Genomic DNA, 14,277 nt, shown 5'->3' on the forward strand with positions numbered 1-14,277 from the left:
TTGTTTAAACATTTTATATGGCATAACATTTATACTTGCCCCTAGATCAGCTAAAGCATTATTCACAGATAGACTACCAATTAAGCAAGGAATTGTAAAACTCCCTGGATCTTTTAATTTGTTAGGTAGCTTATTCTTTAGAATAGCTGAGCAGACTGCATTGAGTTCCACATGTGATGTAGCGTCTAATTTCCTTTTATTGCTCAGAAGTTCCATTAAGAATTTTGCTGAGTTGGGCATCTGCGAAAGAACTTCAATAAAGGGTAAGTTAATATGTAATTTCTTTAAGAGTTTGACAAACTTACCGAATTGTTCTTCTATTCTGTCTTTCGTCATCACTTTAGGATATGGCACACGAGGTTCATGATTCGTACTTACCTATTTGGGATCATTATTGTTTACCTCTTCTCGTCCTTTGTTTATCGTGTTGTCTTGCTGTAATTCTGGTTCAGGTGCAATGAATCCTTCCTTATCTTGAGTGCTAATTGCATTGAGGTGTTCCCTCAGATTAGGTTCAGTATTACTTGGTAGGCTATCTTGTGGTCGTTCGGAGATTAGTTTGGACAACTGGCCTATTTGAGTTTTGAGTCCTTGGATCGATGCTTGTTGATTCTTAAGTGCTGTCTCGGTATTTTGGAAATGGGTTTCTGACACCGAAATGAATTTAGAAAGCATCTCTTCAAGGTTTGGTTTTTTCTCTTGTTGATAAGGTGGCTATTGAAAACCCTGAGGATTTTGTGGCTTTGGATTTCCTTGACCTCCCCAGGAAAAATTTGGGTGGTTCCTCCAACCTGCATTATAAGTATTACTGTATGGGTTATTTTGAGATCTAAAGTTATTGTTACCCATATAGTTGACTTGTTACTCTTCAGTTGTAGGATTAAAGGATTAGTATTCTGTATGTACACCACCTCCGCTTGAGTTACACCTCATTACTGGATGTACCTGTGTAGAACCAAGAAAACTATCAATCTTTTTATTGAGAAGTTCTACCTGATTTGAAGCATGGTGACTGAATCGATGTTATAGATGGATGCTGTTTTTGTTGGCTTTGTCCTCCTAACTTGCCACTGATAGTTGTTCAGTGACATCTCCTCTATGAATCCATAGGCATCTTCCGGTGTTTTATTGTTGATGGTTCCGCCAGCAGCTGCGTCAATCATTTGTCTTGTTGAGGGATTCACACTATTGTAGAACGTTTGAACTTGCAGCCAAAGCGGTAACCCATGGTGAGGGTACCTTCTCAGTAAGTCCTTATATCTCTCCCATGCATCGTAAAGTGTTTCTAAATCCATTTGCACAAAAGAAGAGATATCATTACGCAATTTAGCCTTTTTTAGCCGGCGAAAAATATTTTAGTAAAAACTTCTACATCATTTGTTCCCAAGTAGTGATAGACCCTCGTGGTAACGAGTTCAACCACTGTTTAGCTTTGTTTCTCAGTGAAAAGGGAAATAATCGAAGATGAATGGCATCATCAGAAACGTAAAATTCACCAAGTGCGTGTTGGGATCCTCATCCTGCAAACCATCAAACTGAACAAACTGATGTATCATCTGAATTTTGTTAGGTTTTAGTTCAAAATTATTCGCAGCAATAGCAGGTCTAGCTATACTAGACTCAGTTTCTGTTAAAGAAGGTTTAGTATAATCATACATAGTACGTAGAGTAGGATTTTGATTAGCTGCAATTGCAGGAGGTAGCTGATCGCCTGGATTTTCGGCCATCTCTTCGGTTGGGGTTTGAGTATCGTCTTCTCACTCGTTCTCCATGTATCGTAAACTACGTCTTATTTCTCTTTGATTTTTACGAACTGTGCGATCTATTTCTTCGTCAAAAAGTAATGGTCCTGACGGGTTTCTTCTAGTCATAAACTATAAAAACCTGCCAAGAGAGAGAAAAAGTAAATTAATAAATAATAAAATTAAATTAAATTAGCAAGAAAAATAAATGGCTAAAGTAATAAAAATTTAGTGCTCCTAATATTTCAGTTCCCCGGCAACGGCGCTAAAAACTTGCTCGCGTGATTCGTAACAAGTAATAAATATTTATAATGAAGATCAAACCTAGACTAACTATTATCATGACGAAAAGGCAAGCGCACCTATGAAACAATAGTATAGTAATGGCAAGACCGGGATATCGTACCCAAGGGAACCAAAAGTTCTAATAATAACGATAGCCTAAGAATAAACGTGTTTGTTTATTAAACTAATTATTTAAACTAATTAACTGATTTAATTAAAGCAAAGAGAAAATTTGGAAAAAGACTTGAGGAAAAGCAATTGATAAAGACGACACTCAAGGAGGAATCCACCTAGATTTCACTTGTTATCTGACTCTGAATCGGACGATTTATTCACTTGACTTGTTCTGTAGAGATCTCTAAGTTAAGTTATTATCCCTATTCAAAACTAATAACGTCTAATCCCTAGATTGAATAACCGAGACTTTTCTCTAATTAACACTCTAGGGTTGCATTAACTCGATCTATGGATCCCCTTATTAAATTTCACCCTAATCTGGAAAAATCTCGTAACCCTATTCTAGGCGTTCGATCAACTCCACTTAATTATGCCAAATCTACTCTTAGGCAGGGTCTATTCCTCCTCTGCATAAGCACATCAAATCATGAATTAATACCCGGAATATTAACTCAAGCATTAAGAGCACATAATTAAGAACAAATCAAGTATTTATCATACAATTCAGATAATAATAACAAGATCCGTTATAGGTTTTATCCCCCTTAGGTATCTAAGGGGTTTAGTTCATAATAAAATAAGAGTACATCTCAAAAGTATGAAAATAACAAAACATAAAGAAAACTCTAAAACCCCTGAAAGAATTCTGAGAGAGATCTTCAGTCTTGGAGTAGCTCCGACTTTTGAAATGGACCGTCTGGCTTTCTTCAAGTAATCCCCGGTGTGTGGTACTCTATTCCAGAAAAGTTCTAGAAAGAGCGGCCTCCTTTTAGGTCACATTTAAGGTGTTTATATAGGCTTTGGATTGGCTTTCTTCCTCCCTAAGTACCTTTTTTTTTGTGTAAAATACAACTCTTTAAAAAAAGGACACGCCCGTGTGCCACGGCCGTGTGTCGTGATTACCAGGCCGTGTTCGATCCGTTGAATTGCACACGGCTGTGTGGGCCCAATGGCCAGGTCGTGTGAATTGTGAAAACCTTGGTCGACACACCCGAAGGCCACGGGTGTGTGAGATGCCCATGTGGCAAGGCTTAGGCCGTGTTATCTTCTCGATTTGGTCCGTTTTTGTCCCTTTTTGGCTCATTTGGTTCCTTTCGACACTTAGTGCTCTCCTGAGTACAAAACATGAAATAACCAGATTAAGAGTACCAAAATCCACAAATGCAGTAATAAACATCCATAAATATGCTAAGTATTTGGGGTATAGATATGTATAATTTGGCATTTATCACCTATTGAATGATCAATTGATGTAAACTACAAATTGGAATTGACCAAGAACGAGTCAGTAAAATGTTGAAAAGTGAAGAATTTCCCGATTGAACCTTCGGAATAGAAGAGATAAACACATGTGTAGCACTATGTGTAGGCTACTATGTGTTTAAGACAGTTTTAGGTCACGTGTGTAGTACTAAGTGCAGGCTACTACGTGTACCAGATTGTTAGGTACCATGTGTAGTACTAAGTACAGGCTATTATACTTACCCGATAGTTTCGATCACGTGTGTAGTACTGAGTGCAGGCTACTACGTGTATCAGATGGTTAGGTCACGTGTGTAGTACTAAGTGCAGACTACTACGTGTACCGGATTGATAGGTCGCATGTGTAGTACTAAGTGCAGGCCACTATACATACCCATTAGCTTCGATCACGCGTGTAGTACTAAGTGCAGCCTACTACGTGTATCAGATGCATAAGTCACGTGTGTAGTACTAAGTGTAGGCTACTACGTGTACCAGATTGATAGGTCGCATGTGTAGTACTAAGTGTACACTAATATGTGTACAAGAGAGCTTCGGTTACATGGGTGGTATATGCACAGGCTACCAGGTATCTATTACTATTCTGGTGAGTTCAACAGGAAATTTACTAAGTGAAAATACATATGTACATGACTATGTGATGAATAAGTGCAGGTATATCGATGTGAAAAGTTGTGAGCAATGTGCTCGATAGTTGAGTGAATCTTTGGTAAGATAGAATGGAGTAAGTGAAATTATGTAAAAATGAAAATTTGTAATAAAATAGTTTTGGACAGCAGCAGTTGTGTGACTTTGAAAAATCACCAAAAATGGTAGAAATTGAATTAAAGGTTGAATAAGATATTAAATTAAATCTTAATGAGTTTATTTTCTCATAAAAGAAATGGTGAAGGCAAAAGAATTTCATATTCTCTGATAATTGGATTTTTGTGGGATAGGGTCAGAATGATTTTGGAATCCCTGTTCCAGAGATGCAAGAAAGAGGCCAATGAGTAAGTTGTTCCAATCTCAGTCAAAGAATTCGAAAAAGATGAATCCTCGATTGATGGTTTCAACTGAATATTCGCACTGAGGTCATGGGAGATCATATTCGGGTTCTAAAGCTCAAGGTACTTCAATGGCAAGTGTAGGCAAGGCCTAATAGACTTGAGTGTCAGCATTGTGGTAAGAAACATCAAGGTTAGTGTTGGGCGATTAGCCGAGCTTGTTTCAAGTGTGGTTTACGAGAACATTATATTAAGGGCTGTCAAAAAAGGGTTGAAGAAGAAAAATTTCTGAATGTTAGATAGGCTAGCACTACTAATAGAGGTAGACCACTAAGAAATACTAGAAGTGGAGCTAGTAGTAAAAGTGTGATGAAGGATTCAATTGGGAGATCGGAAGCTAGAGCACCTACTAGAGCTTATGCCATACGTGCTCGTGAGGAGGCGTCATATCCCAATATGGTTACTGGTACATTTTCTCTTTATGATACTACTGTTATTGCATTGATTGATCCTAGATCTACTCATTCCTATGTTTGTGAGAATTTAGTATCTAGTAAGAGTTTGGCTATAGAACTTACTGAATTTATGATTAAAGTGTCAAACCCCTTAGGCAAATATGTGTTAGTAGATAAGGTTTGCAAGAATTGTCCTTTGATGATTCAAGGTTATTGTTTTTCGGCTAATATGATATTCTACCATTTGATAAGTTTGATGTCATTCTAGGTTCGGATTGGTTGACATTACATGATGCCAAGGTAAATTGTAGACAGAAAACCCTTGAGTTGAAATGTGAAAATGGTGAGATTCTTTGGGTTGAAACAGATGAATCAAATAAATTGCCTATGGTGATTTCGCACATGTCTGCTGAAAGATACATGAGAAAAGGGTGTAAAGCTTATCTTGCATATGTTTTGAATACCAGGATGTCTGAGTCGAGGCTTGAATCAGTGCCGGTAGTCTGTGAATTCTCGGATGTATTTCCAGAAGAATTGCCTAGGTTGCCTATGATTAGAGAGGTAGAGTTTGCCATCGATTTGTTGCCTGGGACTGCATCGATCTCACTTGCTCCGTATAGAATAGCTCCGACTGAATTGAAAGAATTAAAGGCTCAGTTGCAAGAGTTAACAAATAAGGGGCTTGTGAGACCTAGTTTCTCTCCTTGGGGTGCTTCCGTATTGTTTGTAAAGAAAAAAGACGGATCTATGAGACTTTGTATTGACTACCAGCAGCTCAACAAGGTGACTATAAAGAGTAAGTATCTATTGCTGAGAATTGATGATTTGTTCGACTAGTTGAAAAGGGCAACAGTGTTTTCAAAGATAGATTTGAGATTTGGTTACTATTAGATGAGAGTTAAAGAGTCAGATGTGCCAAATACTGCTTTCAGAACAAGGTATAGACACTATGAATTTCTTGTGATGCCTTTCGGTTTAACTAATGCTCCGGCCATTTTTATGGATTTGATGAACCGAATCTTTTGGCCATATTTGGATAAGTTTGTGGTTGTGTTCATAGATGACATATTGATTTATTCTCGAGATAAGCCCGAGCATGCCGAACACTTGAGAACGACATTATAGATTTTGAGAGAAAAGAAATTGTTCGCTAAATTCAGTAAAAGTGAATTTTGGCTTCATGAAGTTGGATTTTTGGGACATCTAATTACGGGTGATGGTATTCGGGTTGATCTGAGCAAAGTTTCGGCTATTGTTGATTGAGAACCTCCAAAGAATGTAACTGAGGTTAGAAGCTTTTTGGGTTTAGCCGGATATTATCGACACTTTGTCGAGGGATTCTCAATGATTGCCTCTCCTATGACTAAGTTGCTGCAAAAGAGTGTTAAGTTCGATTGGACTGAAAAGTGTCAGCAAAGTTTTGAGAAGTTGAAAGTGCGATTGATAGAAGCACCAATGTTAGTGCAACCCGAGTCGGGTAAAGAGTTTGTGATCTATATTGATGCGTCATTAACTGGTCTCGGTTGTATGTTGATGCAAGAAGGTAAAGTGGTAGCTTATGGCTCGAGATAGTTGAAACCGCACGATAAGAATTACCAGACGCACGATTTGGAATTGGCCGCCATTATTTTTGCTTTAAAGATTTGGCGTTATTATTTGTACAGTGAGAAATGTCAAATCTTTACTGATCACAAAAGTTTGATGTATCTAATGAATCAAAGGGATTTGAATTTGTGACAATGGAGATGACTCAAATTTTTGAAAGATTATGACCTAATGATTAACTATCATTTGGGGAAAGCGAATGTAGTCGCAGATGCCTTGAGCAGAAAGTCCTTGGTTGCTTTGAGAGCAATGAGTACAAGTTTGAGGTCGAACGAGCCCCCTAGTTCTTGTTTGGTTATGTATGACGACGATTTGATTTTGGCCGAGTTGAGGGCTAAGCCGTTATTTATTCAGCAAATTTGTAATGTTTAGAAGAATGACAGTTATTTGTAAGCCAAGCGAGCTCAATGTGGATCAGGTTGTAACTCAGATTTTTGAATCGGACCAGATGATTGCTTAATGTTCCATGATCGAGTTTGTGTATCGAAAGATACTGGGTTGATTTAGGAGATTTTATATGAGGCACACAGTGGTAGTTTGTTAGTTCATCCTGGTAGCACAAAAATGTATAATGATTTGAAGAAATTATTTTGGTGGCCGGGTATGAAAAGAGCCATTTCTGAGTTTGTATAAAAGTGTTTGATCTGTCAACAAGTGAAAGCCAAACATTACGTGCCTTTGGGTTTAGTTCAGCCAATGATGGTTCCCGAGTGGAAATGGGACAAAATCACGATGGATTTTGTGACAGGTTTGCCTCTGACTCTGAAAAAGAAATATGTCGTTTGGGTTGTGGTTGATAGATTGAAAAAATTGGCTCACTTTATACCGGTATGTACCGACTACTCACTTGTTAAGTTGGCTGGATGGTATATTGTTGAAAGTGTGAGATTGCACGGAGTACCTATGTGCATTATTTCGGATAGAGACCCAAGATTTACATCGAGGTTTTGGAAAAAGTTGTAAGAAGCCTAGGTGTAACAGTCCAGTTTTGACCCTAGTAGGAATAGTGGTTCTGGGACCACATATCTGAGTCAGAAAAATATTTTAAAATTATTTTCTGTATCCATGATGAATGAATTTGCATATTTGAAATTTCTGTGATTTAATTTGTCTGTTTCTGTACTGAATATTGGAAAAGGAACTAATCGCGAAAAAGGTGAAAGCTGTGTGCTAGATGTTAAAAGTATCTATTTGATTTGGCTTATTTAATAAGGGTCCTTGCATGGTAATTATACCATCGATAAAGTAAGTGGAGAATATTGGACATGTGTTAGGTGAATTTAATGTTTTATAATAAATGTTATTTTTGTAATTTGTAAATTAAAGTTTAAATAAATAAAAACAAAACAAAAGGTGGCCTTATTATCTTCTTGTTCAGCTGAAACTTAAGAAAAAAATAGGGGATTTGAGTTTTTGAAATTTCGGCACTTTGGAAGCTTGATTCGGGTATGTGTTTTGCTTCGTTTTTGATAATTTCTACGTTATTGTGATCGTTGCTTTGTGTCCTTCAAAACCCATGTCTGAATTTCTATTTTTGTTGAAGATTATGAAATGTGCCATTGATGATTATATGAGCTTTGTAATGTTTTTATATGGATTATGAAAGATATATGTGAGATTAACATGCTTTGTTCTTGAATTTTTGATGGAATAGAGCTATTTGGGCTAATTTGTGAAAATGAGGTTTTAAAGGACTAAATTGTGAAATAAATATGTTATTTGGGCTTGTATGGAAGCTAGTCTTGGTGAATTTTGCATATATGTGATTTTGTGAAAAATGGACTAAATTGTCAAAGTGTGAAAATGTAAGGGCGAAAAATGCAAAGTGCCCTAAATATGTGTTCATGGATTATTTTGAATGAAATGAATGATTGAATGGTTGAATTTGAATTGTATTAGATCAAGAACAAAGAAAATCAGACTTAGATCGAGGGAAGTCCAAAATAGTCAAATAGTCGACTCGTTTCTGTCCAAAATTTGTATGAGGTAAGTCAAATTACAATTACGTGTTAAATTGACTAAATTCTATGCATACAAACTGTAATCTGTATTGGACGGCTTGAGAGCCTGATGAATAAATTTTGAGTAAATTCCGATAATATGCTAGTATCTGAAAAGCTCTGTATGTTCTAAAGAAACATTGACATTTATCTGAGATATTGCATAAGACCGTGTCTAGGACACAAGCCTCGATTTGAGATTTAGGTGTAAGACCATGTCTGGGACATAGGCATCGTATTTGATTTCGTGTAAGACCCTGTCGGGGCAGAGGCATTGATACTGAATTACATGTAAGACCACGTCCAGGACGTCGGCATTGTACCCTTTTATGAGTATCTGTGTCGTTTCTGAACCATCTGATGATAGAGTACGAGATATTGGAATGAATGTATGAAATGTATAACTTATACAGGTACATTTTTATTGTACTAAATTTTTGAATATGAAAGACTCTGTTTCTGTGAAATAATGAATGCAAAGTATGTATGAAATCATGGAAATGAAACATGACATGTATACAAGCAAATAAACATGGTTAGGCTCATGAACTATTCTGTGAAATGGCTATGGATTCTTGCTGTTGATTTGTACTTTATATGGTTTAATAGTTAAACCAATTGTATTTGGCTTACTAAGCTCTTTGTAGCTTACTCTGTGTGATTTCTATCTGTTTTATAGTTATTGTAGCTACTGAAGGCTCGGGGATAGTCGAGGATTGTCACCATACTATCGAAATTATTTTGGTACTTTTGAAAGTGTAAATATTTTTAAGTATGGCATGTATAGGCTAGAATGTCTATGTATTTAAGCTTTGATATGAATATATGTTATGCCATGAGAGTTGGCTAGCAAATGGTATGTTTGTGCTTAATTTTGGTAAATGGTTTGTGATGCCAAGTTGTGTATGCTTGTAATGGTTATATGGCCTTATATGTGATGGTGATTTTGAAATATGCCAAATTGAGGAAATGGTTAGTTTAAGCATGAGTTAGGAGGTGTCATAAGTGAGTTATGAAATGCGCATTTTGGCATGTTATTGTAATATGATTTTTTACTGTGTTTTGGTATGGATTTGAATAGGTTATTGAATGATGATGATTAGTTATAATGAAGCATGTTTTGAGCGTGGAATTGGCTGAAAATATTAGTATAAATGTTGCTTATTATTGCTTGTAGAAATGACACAAAAAGGGGTGGAAAGTTGGCTTAAACCAAGCCTGCATGGTGCCACACGGTCAGGGAACATGGGCATGCCTTGTGGCCGTGTATGCAAAGTAGTAACCTCTTAAGATCACACGGTTAAGACACATGGGCGTGTCATATGGCTGTGGGCTTAAGTTAGTAGCTAGCTAGGTATCACACGGCCATGGCACGATGCCATGTGTAAAAGTCAGTATACATACTCTGTTTTGGCGCGGCCTGGGCGCATGGGCGTGTGACTTCAACAGAATTGGAAATTTTTTTTTAAGTTTTGAAAATTATGAATGTGTTCGGTTTAGTTCCCACGTCTTCTAAAGTATGTCTTAGGTCTTAGAGACCTCCATAAGAGATAAATTGTTGTTTTGCTTATGCATTAATATCATGTGATATCTGTGATTCTGTATTGATCTGTAATGTTCTGTCTGTTTGGTAATGCCCCTTACCTATTCCGGCGATAGCTACGGGATAGGGGTGTTACATTTTATTGGTATGAGAGCTATGGTTTAGTCTATTCTAGGACTACCATAGCGTATGTGATTCTAGCTATATATGCCATATATCTAAAACTGGGATAGTGTGATCCCGATAGCAAATGGATCCCAATAGAGCTGTAGCTGACGATGTTGAAAGTAATGCATCTGCTCCCATGCAAGGGACGGTGTAAGCTGATTCTCGACCGGTTACGAGTAGCCGTGATGATCAGGCTAAACAAGCCTTCTATCATATGATGAATGATTGGTTCACTCAGTATATTAGAACCAATCCGGCTGCTCAACAACCTCCACCCCTGATTAATTCTCCTCAAATTCCTATTATGCCACCAGTGAATCCGGTATAGATAAGTAGACCACCAGTTGATAAGATTAGAAAGTATGAGGCAGAAGAGTTTTGAGCTACAACGAATGATGATGCTGAAAGAGCCGAATTCTGGTTAGAGAATACAAAACGAGTGTTTGATGAAATGTCTCTGAATCCTAAGGAAAGTGTAAAATGTGCCATTTCACTTTTGAGAGATACGACGTACCATTGGTGGAAAACTTTAATATCTGTGGTTCCGAGTGAATGGGTTACTTGGGATTTTTTCCAAGCTGAATTTCAGAAGAAATACATTAATTAGAGATTTATTGATCAGAAACGTAAAGAGTTTCTCGAGCTTAAATAAGGCCGTATGTTTGTTACTGAATACGAACGTGAATTTGTGAGATTGAGCCAGTATGCTCGAGAATGTGTATCAAATGAAGCAATAATGTGCAAAAGGTTTGAAGATGGACTAAACGAAGATATCTGTCTATTAGTTGGGATTTTGGGAATTAAAGAAATGGTAGTGCTCGTTGAGGGAACTTGTAAAGCTAAAGAATTAAGTAAAGAGAAAAGAAAAGCTGATTTTGAAGCTAGAGATGTTAGAAAGAGATGTTAGAAAGAGATCTTCGAATAGACCATTTCAGTCTGTGTCAAAGAAATTCTGAGATGATCATAGCTGTTCAAAGGCTGATGTAGGTCATTCGAATCAAGATTGAGCTAGATCGCATTCAAATTTTAGAGCTCCTGCTACTTCTGTTGCAAGTGTTAGGAATGTCCGATCTGAGAAACCTGAATGGAAACACTGTGGTAAAAGACATCTGGGAAATTGTAGATTGAATGACCGAACCTGTTTCTGATATGGATATCTGGACCATTTTGTAAGAGATGGTTCTGAATCTACTGAGTAAGAGAATGTACAAAATCCGAGATCAAGCAACACCTCAGCTAGAGGTAGACCTTCCAGAAATACGGGAAATGCAAGTGGTGGTCAAAGAGCTACTAAGGATACTGCTGTTAGATCTAAGGCTAGAGCACCTGCCAGAGCCTATGCTATCTGAGCTCGTGAGGAAGTCTCATCTCCAGACATGATTACTGGTATTTTTACTCTTTATGATACTTCTGTGATTGTATTGATAGACCCTGGATCAATGCATTCTTATATCTGTATGAATTTAGTGCACAGTAAGACTTTGCCTGTAGAGTCTACTGAATTCGTAATTAGAGTATCGAACCCCTTAGGCAACAGTTTCTTGATTGATAAAGTTTGCAAGAATTGTCTGTTATTGATTTGAGATATCTGTTTTCCTACTGATCTGATGCTTTTTCCTTTCGACGAATTTGATATAATTTTGGGAATGGACTGGGTAACTTTGCACGATGCTATTATGAATTGCAAACGAAAAGTCATTGATTTAAGGTGTAATGATAAACTGTAATTTATACATATTTTTACCCCATGCTTAATGCATTTATGGATGGTTTCTCCTTAGAATTGGTGAATACAATGCTCCTAATCCTTTAATTTTATTTTTTATACTTAGGTGAGCATAGGAGAATAAAAATAGCGAGAAACGGGCTAAAAACGGATAAAATGGACCCACATGGGAAAACAACACGGCCTGGACTTCCTCACACGAGCGTGTCACACGGCTGTGTCCCTTTGGCAAGGTCAAAGCACGATTTACATGGGTAGATCACACGTCCGGGCCCATTTAACAGCCTTGACCACAGCCTTAAGCAATTGCACATAGGTGTGTCACACGGGCTTGTCCTTGTTGAGCCCAAGTTTAGTCCAATTCAGAAAAGGCCAATTTTGTGGGTTCTTATGTTTTGTTATTTTTATTCTTTTGAGATGTGTTCTTTCATTAGTATGAACTAAAACCTCTAAATACCTAAGGGGAATGAAACCTAAGACGGATCTTGTTATTATTATTTGAATTGTATGATAAATATTTGACTTGTTCTTAATTATGTGTCCTTAATTCTTGTTTTGATATTTCAGGATATTGATTCAAGTTAAGCTCTTATTCAGAGGAGCAATAGACCCTGTCTAAGAGTAAATTTTTCATAATTAAGCGGAGTTGATTGTGCGCCTAGAGATAGGGTGACAAGATTTTTTCGGATTAGGGTGAAACCTAATAAGGGGATCCATAGATTGAGTTAATGCAACCCTAGGGCGTTAATTAGAAAGAGATTTCAATTATTCAATATAGCGTTAGATGTTGTTAGTCTCGAGAGAGATAATATTATAACTTAGGGATCTCTACGGAACAAGTTGAATGAATAAATTGTCCGATTCAGAGTCAAATAACAAGTGAAGTCTAGGTGGATTTTTCCTTTGGTATTGTCTTAATCAATCGAGTTTTCCAAAAAGTATTTTCCCCAAATTTATTTTCTGTGATTTCTTAGTTTAATTAATCAGTTAGATAAACAAAACCCTTTTATTTTTTAGGCTATATAATAAAAAGAAAGTTGATACTAGTACTTTTAGTTCCTTTGGGTTCGATAATCTGGTCTTGCTAAAGCTATACAAATGTTCGATAGGTACACTTGCCTTCATCGTGATAATTGTTAGTTTCAAGAATGATATAGCAATTTGTTCAGTTTGATGGTTTACATGATGAAGATCCCAACGCTCACTTGGCAAACTTTTTGGAACTATGAGATACATTTAAAATTAATGGTGTTTCTGATGACGCCATCCGCCTTCGGTTATTCCCTTTTTCTTTGAGAAACAAAGCTAAACAGTGGTTGAATTCATTACCACGGGGGTCAATCACTACTTGGGAACAAATGATCGAAAAGTTTTTACTAAAATATTTTCTACTGGCTAAAATGGCTAAATTACGTAATGATATCTCTTCTTTTGTGCAGATGGATTTAGAAACACTCTACGATGCATGGGAGAGATAAAAGGACCTTTTGCAAGGATGCCCTCACCATGGGTTACCACTCTGGCTACAGGTTCAAACTTTTCATAATGGCCTAAATCCTTCGACTCGACAAATGATTGACATAGCTGCTGGTGGAACCATCAAAAAGAAAACACCTGAAGATGCCTATGAATTTATAGAGAAGATGTCATTGAATAACTATCAATGGCAAGTCATGAGGATAAAGCCAAAGAAAATAGCCGGTGTTTATAACGTCGATTCAGTCACCATGCTCTCTAATTAGGTAGAACTCTTGAATAAGAAAATTGATGGTTTTCTTAGTTCTTCACAGGTTCAACTAGTAATGCAGTGCGAAGCAAATGGAGGTGGATCGAGCAATTTAGAATACCCATCTTATGGCCACAACATGGAGAACGAGCAGTTAAATTACATGGGTAATAATCCTCAATCTCAAAACAATCCTTATAGCAATACTTACAATGTAGGTTGGAGGAATCACCCAAATTTTTCATGGGGAGGCCAAGGAAATTAGAAACCACCACCCCCTCCAGGCTTTCAGCAACCACCATACCAGCAGGAGAAAAAGTCGAACCTTGAGGAGATGCTAACCAAATTCATCTCAGTGTTAGAGACTCGTTTTTAGAATACTGAGATGGCACTCAAAAATCAACAAGCATCAATCCAGGGGCTCAAAACTCAAATTGGACAGCTCGCCAAGTTGATTTTTGAATGACCACAAGGTAGCCTTCCAAACAACACTGTACCTAACCCAAGGGAGCAACTCAACGTAATTTCCATTAAAGATGAGGAAGGGTTAGTGGCAAAACCAAGGTCAGAACCGGTGGTAAGCGAATGTAAGAATGAGGTA

The 14,277-nt window shown here is 37.2% G+C and overlaps 2 non-coding genes across 2 annotated transcripts; one reads left to right on the forward strand and one right to left on the reverse strand.

Moving 5' to 3' along the window:
* Window positions 1-1,221: 1,221 nt before the first annotated feature.
* Window positions 1,222-1,328, forward strand: LOC128286290 (small nucleolar RNA R71). The gene has a single exon (XR_008276833.1). It is a non-coding gene; the product is annotated as a small nucleolar RNA R71 (small nucleolar RNA).
* A 12,028-nt stretch (window positions 1,329-13,356) lies between these two features.
* On the reverse strand, window positions 13,357-13,463 carry LOC128286115 (small nucleolar RNA R71). Its single transcript, XR_008276660.1, has one exon. It is a non-coding gene; the product is annotated as a small nucleolar RNA R71 (small nucleolar RNA).
* Between the last annotated feature and the right edge of the window lie 814 nt (window positions 13,464-14,277).

Source organism: Gossypium arboreum, chromosome 12, assembly GCF_025698485.1.
Source record: "Gossypium arboreum isolate Shixiya-1 chromosome 12, ASM2569848v2, whole genome shotgun sequence".
NCBI lineage: Eukaryota > Viridiplantae > Streptophyta > Magnoliopsida > Malvales > Malvaceae > Gossypium > Gossypium arboreum.